Genomic DNA, 12,710 nt, shown 5'->3' with positions numbered 1-12,710 from the left:
TTTTTTTTTTTTGCCGAGAGTGAAATGAGGAGGTTGATACCACTGTCCAAATATGCAAAATGTGAAGCTACACACGGTTACTTTAGCTTAGCATAAATACATGAATAAACGGGGGGGACACAGTTAAACTTGACGTATTTAGCCTGCAAAACGTCACGTTTTAGCACATAACAAAGCTAGCTGGTCCAGTTAGTGCACTAGCAGCAATAGTTGGACATGTTCAAAAAGGGATTACTCTAAAAGTGAGAGCCAATACGAACACACCTTCTAACTTACTAAATGCCAGCACTAGAAACATCATTCCTCTATTTACCCAACACTTGGCTTCAAAACAAGTGTGTGTCCAGCACACACTTATCTGAGGTAGTCTTTCACTTTATTCAAACAGATCTTTCATTTTATTTCGAAGATTCATTTGGACAATTTCATAGTCGAGAGCTTTGGTAAGAAGAGTTTGGTTTTGTACCCGAGCCAGGCTTGTAAAAACCTTCTGGTGATTTTATGATGCGAGGACCCACCCAAAACGGCCCAATGACACATTTTGTTCCCCGAGTCATACCCAAAGAGAAAATTGTGTTGATGTGAGAACATTGGAACCAATCAGACTCTCCCGAAAGTGCCAGCCCCACCTTGTACCCACACCCAGGAAGGTCAAAGCTCCCCACATCCCCAGACACTTCCAAGTTACATAAATGCTGAAGTTAAGTAAGAAACTGAGCAGACAAGGCAGGGCGGGAAGGCGTGTCACAGCTTCATTGGGTTTCTGGGGGGAAAATCCTGAAACATATTGCTGTGACTTGATCAAAACAAATTACAACAATTGAAGCCTCTCCGTTTGCGTCTGAGCCAGTTCTGCCTCTCTCTCTTTCGCTCTACTTCCAATGCTTTCCAATGAAGCAAAAACAAAACACATAAAAAACACCCATAGAGAAGGAAAATGTAATTCACATCAGCGTCACTGTGACTTCTAGCAGATGTGACAGTGACCATTTCATCATCGCACTCCACAAGCTGCCCACCCACACCACACCACAGATACAGATGTTGCCGTCGCCGTGTGTGATAACTGGTCTGGTCTTGTGTTGGCCGGTAGATAGATCTGCTAAGCTTGTGTGTCTGTGTGTGTGGAGGCTTTAAGCAGAGGTCATGGTACTCTAAATGACTTTACAACACTCCCTTCAACAGCCCTGGGCTTCAACACCAGCAGCTTGGAATTTTATTTTCCCCGTATTAGAATCCACTGACTTTCTGCCACAACAACTCTTTGATAAACTGACTGTAGGTGGTGAGCAGGTCAGGAGGAGTTTCACGTGGATCAAATATTTATTACATCTGCTGCAATGCACATCGAATGTACAAAATATCAGGCGCCTGGCTGTGTTGGCAATCTTAGCATCGGAAATGTATTTCGGATTTTATATTTGCTGAGGGGGACCTAACAAAAAGATGCTATTGGTTGCATTATGGGAAATATTAGATGTTTTGGATCTTGACCCATAGGAGGGATTACAAGTCAGAATATCTCGGCCTCTGTTGCTTCGATTTTGCTTTTCTTTTTTTAAATACGCCACTCACAAGTCCTCTCACTTCATGAAAGAACAAATACCAAATTGCTTGAAAGCCCCTTTGTTTTTGGATGTCATTCATAAGTTACGGCCAGGCCGTGAGTTTGTTGCCACTTATGTTAAACTTGGAATTACAACCAGTCCGCTGACCTGAACAGGCTGCTCATGATAACATTTGAGTTGACGTGAACACTGCTTATACGCTCCTCTGACTTCTTCACATTACACGTACACAAACTGAGTTATCCAGCACAGCTTTGGTGTTCCAGTGAAGCAGCGAGGGTGTTAACAGCCTAATCTAGTCCTAGATTCCAACTGGCAACTTCTTATAGGAGAAGGAAGTCGTTCTGAGCCGCGTCTAGATGAAGATGAACAATTAAAACTTTGAACTATGAAGACGGCGACAGTCTCTAACTCACATTATCGCACACGTTATCACCGCAGTCCTCTGCGAGGCTCAGAGCTCAGCGGCTAAGTAGCATTCCAGCTGCCTCTCCACCTTCTCAGCTTGAAATTCGATTGAAATCCACTGAGGGTCGGCATGTAAAATCAAAGGGAAGTGTTCACACGACGTGTACAGGGAGCGTAACCTCTGCGCTAATCGACCATGACGTGAGCTTTGAGACAGGAACACACAGAAGGGAAAAGGGATTTAGATTCGGATGATTCAGAGAGGAATTCATTCAGAGTGATTCTAAAGATGGGGAAGGAGTGATTATAGCAGTGATTTGGTGCGAATGGTGCTCTATGGGAAGTGCAGTGTTTTTGTGTCATGTGTGTGAATACTAATCTCGAGGTCTACTGTATTTTATTACCATACTCTCATCGCTGGTCACCAGTTCATGAGAAAATGCACAAAAAACAGAGTTTATGTTTCTCTTTCATTCACCCACACAGAGGCAGTCAAAGTTAACCAGAAAATACGACCACAGCGGGACTTTCTCTGATGATTCACCTTAACACCGTCGGTGACTTACTCTGCTGTGAGAGAGGAGAGGAGGATAACTGGTGCCTGCTTGAATATTGATAAACTGTAGGTAGAGAAAGACAGAACACATGAATGATGGTAGACAGAGAAAGAGAGTGAGACCGACAGAAAATGAGTGAAAGAAAGATTTGAAATACAAGAAGAGGAAGAAATGATGAGAGGGAAATGGATTAAGGATCTTTTAAGTTTTGATAATCTGAATGGAAACAGAAATACGGAAAAAAATCTAAATATGTACATCAACAAAAAAAAGTTTATGTCAATTCAAATATCACAGGAGAAGTGGATCAGATGACAAGACCAGACAAAGACAGACAGAGTCAGTTGTGCTGAAGAAGAGAGAAAGAAACAGAAAGGATGAAAGATTGAGGATTCAGTCATAGAAAGAGAGAGAGACAGACGATTGGCAGAGTCACTTGGACGCTCTCGTTTCCACCTGTGCAACATCTGGTGCTGCTGTCCTGTCACTGCTGCTGTAGGTACTATAACACCCCCCCCCCCACACACACACACACACACAGGGAACCTTTTGCTATCACACATGGTCCTTCTATTCACAGCCAACACATGCATGCTGAGTATGAGTATTACTGAGTAATATGACTTGTAATTCAGTGGTCAATATTTCCACGTAGAACATTGCAAACTGTCTGAAAGTGTCTAGAAGTCCATGTCACATCAGTGATCATTTTCTCATATGATGAAGGGATATATAATTAATATACTTGTATCATTTACTTTAACATTTAAATCAACAGCCTATGAATCTGCATTAATGTCGGACCGACTACATCATTTGAAGAAAGAAATGTATTTTTAAAAAACTCTACAAAGCAGCTTTTGAAGAACTGAAGGAACTTTGGTGTGGCAGGTTAGGTTTTTATAAAACGAGACGCATGCCCCTTTAAGAAGCAGAGGAAGGGAAAAGGTGCTGAAAGAAAGACGTGCGAGTGAAAGTTGAGCCAGAAGACTATCTGTGACAGGCGGCTCAGCAGACAAACACAAGACAGAGGAAGAGACAAAAATGAATCTGATAGTGATTGATAACCACAACCTCTGCAGTAATAATAAAGAAGAGCAACTGCCGGTAACATCTTCATGCACAGTGATGGTTTGTGAGGATGCAATCCCCAATTTGGTAGTTGTGATGGAAAAGTACCAGAAAAAGAAGAGAGCAAAGAGTGGGATGAGCAGAAGAAGGAAGGAAGGAAGACACATTTAAGAGATTTTCAGAAAATAGCGAGACTGTGCAGGAGAGGCCCTGGGGTGGTTGACAGGCTGACTCGTCCGTGGTCACTGGTCAGCGAGTTTGCTCACACTCCTGCTGCTGTCCAGCCAATCCCTCAGAGGGACAGCTGGCGAACTGCCGCCTGCATCAAATCCCTCCTGCTTTCTCTCACTCGTCCCACAAGCTCAGCGCAAAACAACCAACAGCCATCTTCTCTCACCAAAAATACTTTTCCCACCCGTCTTCAACACTGAGGCTCATGCAAGGAACAACCAGAATAGGCATTCGACACAGGTTTGGCCCACAATCTTAAGAAAAAATGTGCATCTTCTGAATATAATTCATCACGAAGATACTTTCACAGTGTTACTGTTGAAGGCTTTCCTGTAGCAGCCAGTGCCGCAATGCAGATGACAGAGAACAGAGCACCTGGGACCCAGATAATAAGAGTCTTAAGGGAGCTCTCATTAGATCCGTCAATAAGATTTTACTAGGTACCAGTTTGATGAGATTTGTTTCATTCTGCCGATTCAAACGGGGTCTATTGTTGCAGACATGTGAAACACATGCAAATCCCTCCACCTCAGACAGCAGCATGCTGAACCAGTTCTATGGAATTTTGGGCCACAAAACATTCAAGCGAGACTATTTAACTTTGGCTGAAAAGCTGCCAGCGCAGCCACAAGTGGATTTAACAGGAGTAGTGGTACATTCAATGTCCCTTCATTTCTCAACATTCTCCTGAGTCAGTTGTTTTAGGATTCTGCAAAACACAGGTTTACATTCAATGCCAACATTTCTAGAACTCTCACTTTCGACAATATCGGTCAATCCCGGTTTGCTTGAGGTCAGGCAAAGAATGTGGTTATAATTAATAAAAACTTGATCGTTAATAGTTTGTGGCAGGAGGTGAACTCCAATCACCATCACACCCTCCAGACACACCCACCACCATAACCTCAACACCCTTTTTATTCCTGAAGAATATACTGGTCATGAATATCAGCATGCAATGTAAATAATAACGTGCAATATGGACAGAATTCCCAAAATGCACCACACAATCCATGGTTTACTCTGCATCCAAACAGCAAAGAGTGGATGTTTCTGAGACAAGTACAGTTTGAGTATTTGAAAGACGTCTCCGTGCTCTGGCTTACTGTCCATGTTTGGTTTCAAGCTTTCCACTCAGTGTCTCTTGGTAGAAATAGGATGATTGCTGTCGGAACCACTGACCTTGTTGAACTAACATGAGAACAAGAAGCCAGTGTAGCTGTGAAAAAGAAGAAAAAAAAAGCTGCGTTTTCTCCTCAGTACAGCAAAGATTCCAGTACATTCTCAAAAAAACAAGCTTTGTGGAGGTTTTATGCAGAGAGCATGCCAAAACTGGATCCCGAAGACACTCGTAAAATATCCCTGCATTCTAATTGAATCTTTAATTTACTATTTACTCTGACCCATAATGCATCACACTGATGGGGAGGCTATGACAGGGAGGCAACATTAGTGAATGAGGGAAAGGGAAGAATAATAAAGCAGACACTTTCACAAACTCCCTTCAATTACATTTTTGCACACCAAGAACCTGTCAACATTGTTGGAGACTTCATATAAACCAATAAAACAAAGAAGTTCTGGATGTGCAAGGCATGAAAATAATTCATCTGTGTTTATGCAATTACAGCCCATAACCTATCTGTGTTTTTTTTTCTCAGACTTGATGGTTTCTGATGATCGGTCAGATATGTTCTGCTCTTCCATTCATCACTAATTCCTCCAAAGTCCCTAATTAGTGGTTTGGCCCGTCGGGTTGACTTTCATGGGGAACGTTTTTTGCAGTTGATACAATAACAACTCTTCAGCGATCGCCACCATTTCATGAAGAAAAATCCCATCTCATCAAGAAATCATGTGCTGTAAACACTTTCTTTTCTGCCTTTCTGAAGAAGCTTCAAACTTTTGAACCTTTGGCATCGAAGCAGCGTGGAAAGATAAAACACAGAGACAGCTGTTGAGTTTTGCAAAGCAGATGAATATTGGCAGCTTACAATCCACACACACGCGCACACACACACACACACACACAAACACCGCAGTGGTGTGAGCTGCCTGCGTTGCCACTATGCTTGGCTGACACCAGGAGCCGTTTCCGTCCTCTGCTGTGTTTTGGCTCTTTGTAGTCAGGCAGCTGGCAGGGCAGCTCCTGGGGTCGACGTACACAGACCGAGGGGCTGTGAGTCCGCGGGGAGTCGTCATTAACTTTGAGCAAGTGTGTGTGTGTGTGTGTGTAGTTTTGTCTTTGGAGACTCATCCTATGCTCTGATCTTCCCCCCTGACCCACCATCAAAGCCGACACACTGAGCCCCACAGGACCAGCCAAGGGCCACTGGCAAGAGCGAGAGTTTATGTCCAGTACGTGTAACCACACACACACCTCTACACATTTCATAATAGGGCTTAGACACACGCATGCAGGGTTGTTACATGCATATGTGCAGTGACATATAGGTACAGATGTAAATGTCAACGCTAAGAATGAAAAGACAACACTTACATTACAGGACCCCACACACATGAGAAAGAAAGGGACGGAGGGGCTTACACACACACACACACACACACACACACACACACAGAGCCAGCCCCGGGGTCAGTGGTGTGAGAACTCAAGGCCAGGAAGGAGCATCGGTCCATAGCGAGGATATGAGGCAGTGAGACCGGCCCTTTTGCAGAATGTCAAGCCCCATTAGCAAACACAGAACAGCAGCAGACAGGTTTACTCTCCTGTAGAAGTCAGTACAGTAACAGTGATCACTACTTCCTGTTATGTGTCCCATATTCACTTTTCAGACCCGGAGGTTGCCGCCTGGGTAAAACATTGTCTGATACAGCACAGCCTGAGAGTTTGACACTCTAAGCTGCATTTTCTCCTGTTTCACACACACACAGACACACAAATGCATCAATGGCCTGGATATCCAGCCTGTTCTTCTTCCATTACCTCCCACAGGTTACACAACATAATGACCTCACTAGTCAGGCATCCCCAAGAACAAAGGCCCCATTTCAACCATATAATCAAATGTTTCTACCGTCATCGTCCTCCATATAATCCTTGAAAAAACCATTTGGGGTTTTTCTAAAGACCCATCCAAAACCATGACACAAATTGTCAGGCGTGCTTGTCCCAGGACACGCACAAACACAGAAACTCACACACATCCACAGAGTAACAGAATCAGATTTTTGTTCCCACTATCCCGAGCTCCATCACCACTGTGCTGCATTCCATGCGAGATGATAAAATGAAGCCTGGACACACATCTATCTTTTGTCATTTTGAGATTTTTTTTTTGTAGGTCGAGTGCAATGTGTGTGGGTTTGTGTGTGCCTAACCCAGAGGGTAGGTGGATAATTTGCTGTAATTGCTCCTCTGCTGGGGCTTTGCTAACAGATAGATATCCAAGGTATGGCTGCTGGACTGTGTAGTATCAGTTTTTTTCAATCGATAGACTGACAGTTGAGTGGTAGCAGTCATCAGCTCTCTGTTGAGTCTCCAGTTGGCCTCAAGGTAGCTGGATGTGTCATACCTGTGTGTCAATAGGAGATTTTATTCCTGCTCTTCAAGCGCTATTACGTAGGATTAAGATGTGGACTCACTAACTCGGCTACAGGGGGGCATTTAAACAAGGGGGGTATGCAAGTGTTTGGGTTTTTCTCTTCTTGTTATGCCCCTTTTCCACTACAATAATGTACCGGACCATAAAGTAACATATGGTAATGGTAACATAAAATAGGATACGGTTAACGTAACGTAACATCAGGGCAGGTAAGGTAACATCAGGTAACGTTATGTAGCGTAACTAGCAGAATCAATGAGGCGCCACATAAAATAGTGCAAGGGAAATATTACAAACAATAAATAAACTCGTGCAAAAATCACAGCAAGTAAGTCAAAAAGAAAAAAGCGACATGATTTAGTGTACTGGTTGCAAGGCCGAAGCAAGACCGAAGCATCCCGTTGTAAAAATGCAACGCTGCAAAAAGTACTTAATCCCAAAACCTCACAAATTTGTAGAAGTTCAGGTTGTGATTATTGCTTGCAAATTGCAGATACATTTGCAAGTCCTACCAGGCTCTTGCATACTAATGCTTGGGTCACATATATGGCATTTGTTTTGTGCTTCAATTAGTAACACATGTCAAAATCTCATGTTGCCATTGGAGCTTGCAATTTGAAATTTTGGTGAGACCCAAGTTTGGAGATAAAGATGAGGGACCACACAGGATTAACAAGACAAAGGTATATATATATATATATATATATATATATATATATATATATATATATATATAAGGGAGGAGTCTTGTGAGTCCATGTTCATATTCAACCTTTACACCCATGACTATCGTCAATCTTTATTCAGCATCTGTGTCTGTTTGAAGACGTGCACGTCTAAATGGCCACAGAGAAACACTCATTGACATTAATGGCCAGTTGCGATTTCCGCCAAAGCCCCAGTAAAAACAAGTGTTCGTTTCATTGGACACCAATTCGAGCCAATGAGCTGTCAACAAAAGACGGTGCAACATCTTTTTCACATTCATGAGGAAATTCCATGAAATCAGGAAAGAAATGAGCTGAAAAATAAGCACCGCCATTTCTTTTCCACTTTATGTGATGTTAATACAAATGTAATTCTACAGTCGACCAGCTGTCACAACAGCCTCTGGTCAGACTAATGGTGGCCTATACTTCGCTTCAACTTAGATCGGCGGTCTTCACACAGAAGAGCCAGAGGACTTCTCACATCCACAGCGGTGGAAAGAGCACGGCACAAATCCAAGTTCAGTAAAAAGCCACAAAATGACTGTGAGGGGAGTAAATGTAATTGGTTATTTCTAGTCTTTACAATCCTCCAGCGACAGACAGAAATAAGGATTCGTTCCCGCCATTGTGGTTCGCAGACTGATAGCTGCATTTTAAATTTGAAAACTGAATGCACTCTTCTGCCGGAGCTGGACGCACGAGTCCATTTTGTTCCTTCTCCAACATCTTGTTCTCTTTGGGGGCCGATTTTTGGCAGAAATATTGCTGGCTGTTTCATTTAGACACCGACAAGAAAATAAACGCAACCAAACACCGCGGTCATAAACAAAACCAGTGACACCAAACACTTCACCGGCGAACATATGTAACTAACAACAACAATCCCAAACCAGAATCATTAATCTCACAGTACACACTGCACAATGAAAGATAAATTGTTTGGAGTTGGTCAGATTGTCAGGATTTGATGTCCTTTGGTTGCCATGGGATACCGGGGGAAAAACATTTGGGGAGCCAGCAGAGGTCTGTCTGGGTCTACTGGTCTCTGCTAAAATAGAAGTTGCTGCAAATCCATCAGCGATCTTTGAAAATAAAGCGTTTGTTGCTGTTTGCTGTGTCACAAAATGAAATCTCCAAATACAGGATAACAGGTGGACCCACAACAGTTTTCTAAGACGCCATTAAATTCAGTATTTATTGGGGAAATCAGTGACCATGGCATACAGGGTGACTGATCGTTTGGAAAAAGAAACCTCTGATCTGGTTCCTTCTTCCTGCAATATTATCTGTCCTTTTCCTCTGAGATTTATATGACTGATGAGGACTGCTTTCCTCTTGGGTCCTGACCACAGACCCTCTCAGAAACGGCTCCGTCGGCTGCTTTGGAGATCGCCACCAATCAGCGCTAAGTGAGTATTACGTAAACAGCGATGTACTCCCAGAGTTCTTGAGGGGAGTCCATTTTGAGCAAAACAAAACATTTCTGTGGGTTTTAAACATGATATTTACGGCGTGTCAATACAGGGATGATGGTCGTCAAGAATCCCTTTTTATTGGCCTGTCTGGCTGTGTGGGAAACCCTCTGAAGACCCATCCCACTGGCATGCGTCTCTGTGTGTGGTAGTCTTAGTATGTATTCTGTGACGGCTTGTTTTCGGGCTGCTTTATCTGTAGTTGTTGCCTGTACGTGTGTGTGTGCCTTTATTTGTCTGATGGCTTGTATTTTTGTGTGTCTTATTTGTCCATGTGCCTCTATCAACATGCAGCAGTGCAGGCAGTAAAGAGGCCTGCTATAGTGATCTGTGGTTAGTGTCTGCTTTTGGGCAGCAGGTGTGCGTGTGTGCATGAGTGTGTGTGTGTGTGTGTGTGTGTGTGTCTGAGCGGGGCCAGTCTGGTCCCAGATTTAGAGGAGGAAGCCGGTGTCAGGGCCAGGAGATGGATCTCTCCTGAGGGATCCGATAAATAAGGAAAAAATATCTTTGAAAAAGGAAAACGCAGCTGTTTCCAAAGGAGAAGTCAAAAATATTGGTGGCTTTGGATTCCACAGACACAAGGTAGAAGGCCGGCACACTCTGTGATGCCGATGGTACTCCGTCTCCCCTCCCTTTCACTCTGAACATCTCCTTTTCTCTTCCTTGTCTGCCTCCCCGCACATCTTGTCTTCCCTCTCTGACGCTGTATATCCCAATCCCCACCTCTCTGTCTGCCTTTCTTTCCGCTACACGTTCTCTGTCACGAAGACAGCCGGGCCAAAGTGCGATTCCCTTTGGAAAGTCTGTGGCGACCACAACGCATTTCAGCGGCTTAAAGGCAGAGCATATGATCCACTGATAAATCAGTCTGGGCCAGCTTCAATGTTCCCCCTGGGCTGACTTACATGTAAGACCTCCTGCTTGTTTTACACACGGCCACAGCTCCAAAAACAGCGACGGTAACAAGATACCTGGATATGCAAAAAGCAGGTGGGCCTTGAGGAAAATCAGGAGAAAAATAATCAATGTTTCTCATAATACATCTGTCCAGGATGTCAACACGATATTGTTGAGATGAAAGTGTAGCGGACTTTGGTTTCCTGCATGTTATTTGAGTTTTCGGTGAAAGCCAGAACTGCACATTCAATCTGTGTTATTTCAATATTGGGGGGGGGGGGGGGGGGGGGGGGCACAGTGGGACCCACCCTCTGAATGTACAATTCAGGTGAGGTCAGTATGTTTTTAAAGCCTATTATAAAAACAAAATAAAGTACTTAAAAATAGATCGGGAAAATCGCAGCAATGGTAAAAACCGCATTCATTTAAGAGGGAAATAAGTGTCTTAATCTACTTTATTATGGTTTTGGATGTATTTTCCAATTTTATTTTGGGGTGTCATTCTAGATGTAATCCCATTCAGGTGTTTTTTTCTTCATTTTTTTATAATCAAGTGTAGAACGGAGACTGATGTTCGAGGATGATTCTGGTTTATTACAACCTGATTCTGATCCAGATGATCAGCCTTGTAGCCAAACGTTTAGCCACGTATTTGAAACTACATTATTTCTGGGTAAAAACTGAAAGCGAGTGAACCTAAAACATTGACGATGATCCCTCATTGGACAGGGAAACTGTGCACGTGCAACTGCAGTAAGTGCGATAGATCAAAGTTGAACCGGGAAGTCTGAAAACCATGATGGATGTTTAAAATGGACAGTTGGGGGTAATCATTTTAGAACTTGCATTCATTTTATCTTTAAAGTAAGTTTGGCTGGAGTTGTTTGATCATCTCACCTCTTTTTAGCAATGTTACTTGATCACAGAAATTAATTCAGTAACCACAATGTTATTATTCCAGGGAGAAATTATGGCCAAAACCGCCAAAATAAGACCCTACTATTAATAAGCCGGCATTATCTTTGAATATGATGCTCCTGACTAGTTGGAAGTACGATCCCAAATCACACACACAATGATGAGGTAGAGCACCTGGAGCACATAAGCAGCAAAACAGCATCAGACACAAAACAACAACCCAAACAGCACAGATCTAGATTACCACCAAAATGGGATCACACAATTATTAGACCAAGAGATATCTGCCTGTCCACTACGAAGGCCTGAGATAATCTGCAAAACAGACTACAATATAACAAGTAGAAACGGATGAGCTTATTGGAATAATTTAGTGTTCTAGATGAACGTCAGAGTTACATTCTTCTCAAAGTGTACACAACACCAGCTGGGCTTCCAAAGCAGTTCATCTCAAACAGCATATACCGTGTGTGTGTGTGTGTGTGTGTGTGTGTGTGTGTGTGTGTGTACTGAACAGCTCTGAACATACTGACCATAATGTACCATATGTGTAAAAAAGGCACGGACGGTGAGACGCATACATGCACATAGACAAAATATGTGAGACTTCCTCTTGGAAAAGGGATTCATACCGGACTTTTTCTGTCAGATAAGGTATCCAGAAGGTGTGGAAAGTGTCCGTACAGGAGGAAGGACTGGGCAGAGTTTCCCCTGCACATCCTCAGTGATAAGATCCTTTTATCCAGAAAGCCTCAACGGCTCTGGGAGTGGATACATTTTTGTTGCGGGTGGCCTCACTGGGAGTCAAACCCCTAACCTCCACTGAGATATACGCATAACACCATCTTTCTTCATCTTACTTCTTACTCACCCGACTGTCCTTTATCGTTACTCTGTGTTTGCAGTTTCAGCATCTCTCAAAGCTCTCTCCTCCTCGTGCTTTCTTCTGTCACCCTATTTTCGCTTCTCTGATGCAGCCTGTGGTTAGACGCCCTCTCTACCTCCCACCACTTTGTTCAAAGAACGATGCCCTGAATTAGGAAAGCGGACTGGAAATCATACAAATTTGTCAGTAAAAAAAGTCAAAACAATCGCGATATGAGCTGATTTTAATATTACACCCTTTGTTGTCCTCTGATAGACCCAGCATGTACACGTCTTGCCACTCTTCCTCCTCCGTGCTCTTCTCCTCATCTCTCTCCTCCGCCCTGCCTGCCTCCCTCCATCCCTCCCGTCTCCGACTGTTTTCCTGTCAGTATCATGTTTGGAAAGTCAGCCTGCGGGTCAGCCCAGGGCTCGTAAATTTGTCAGC

The 12,710-nt window shown here is 43.3% G+C and overlaps 1 protein-coding gene across 1 annotated transcript in view; it reads right to left on the bottom strand.

Moving 5' to 3' along the window:
- bmp6 (bone morphogenetic protein 6) overlaps positions 1-12,710 on the bottom strand; it is a gene marked incomplete at both ends in the record, with an annotated part of 47,811 nt that overhangs the window by 26,122 nt on the left and 8,979 nt on the right. The gene's annotated exons all lie outside the window — the stretch shown is intronic.

The sequence above is a fragment of the Melanostigma gelatinosum genome, assembly GCF_949748355.1.
Source record: "Melanostigma gelatinosum genome assembly, chromosome: 20".
Taxonomy (NCBI): Eukaryota; Metazoa; Chordata; class Actinopteri; order Perciformes; family Zoarcidae; genus Melanostigma; species Melanostigma gelatinosum.
The sequence above is the reverse complement of the archived record's forward strand: the minus strand, read 5'-3'. Positions and strand labels throughout refer to the sequence as shown.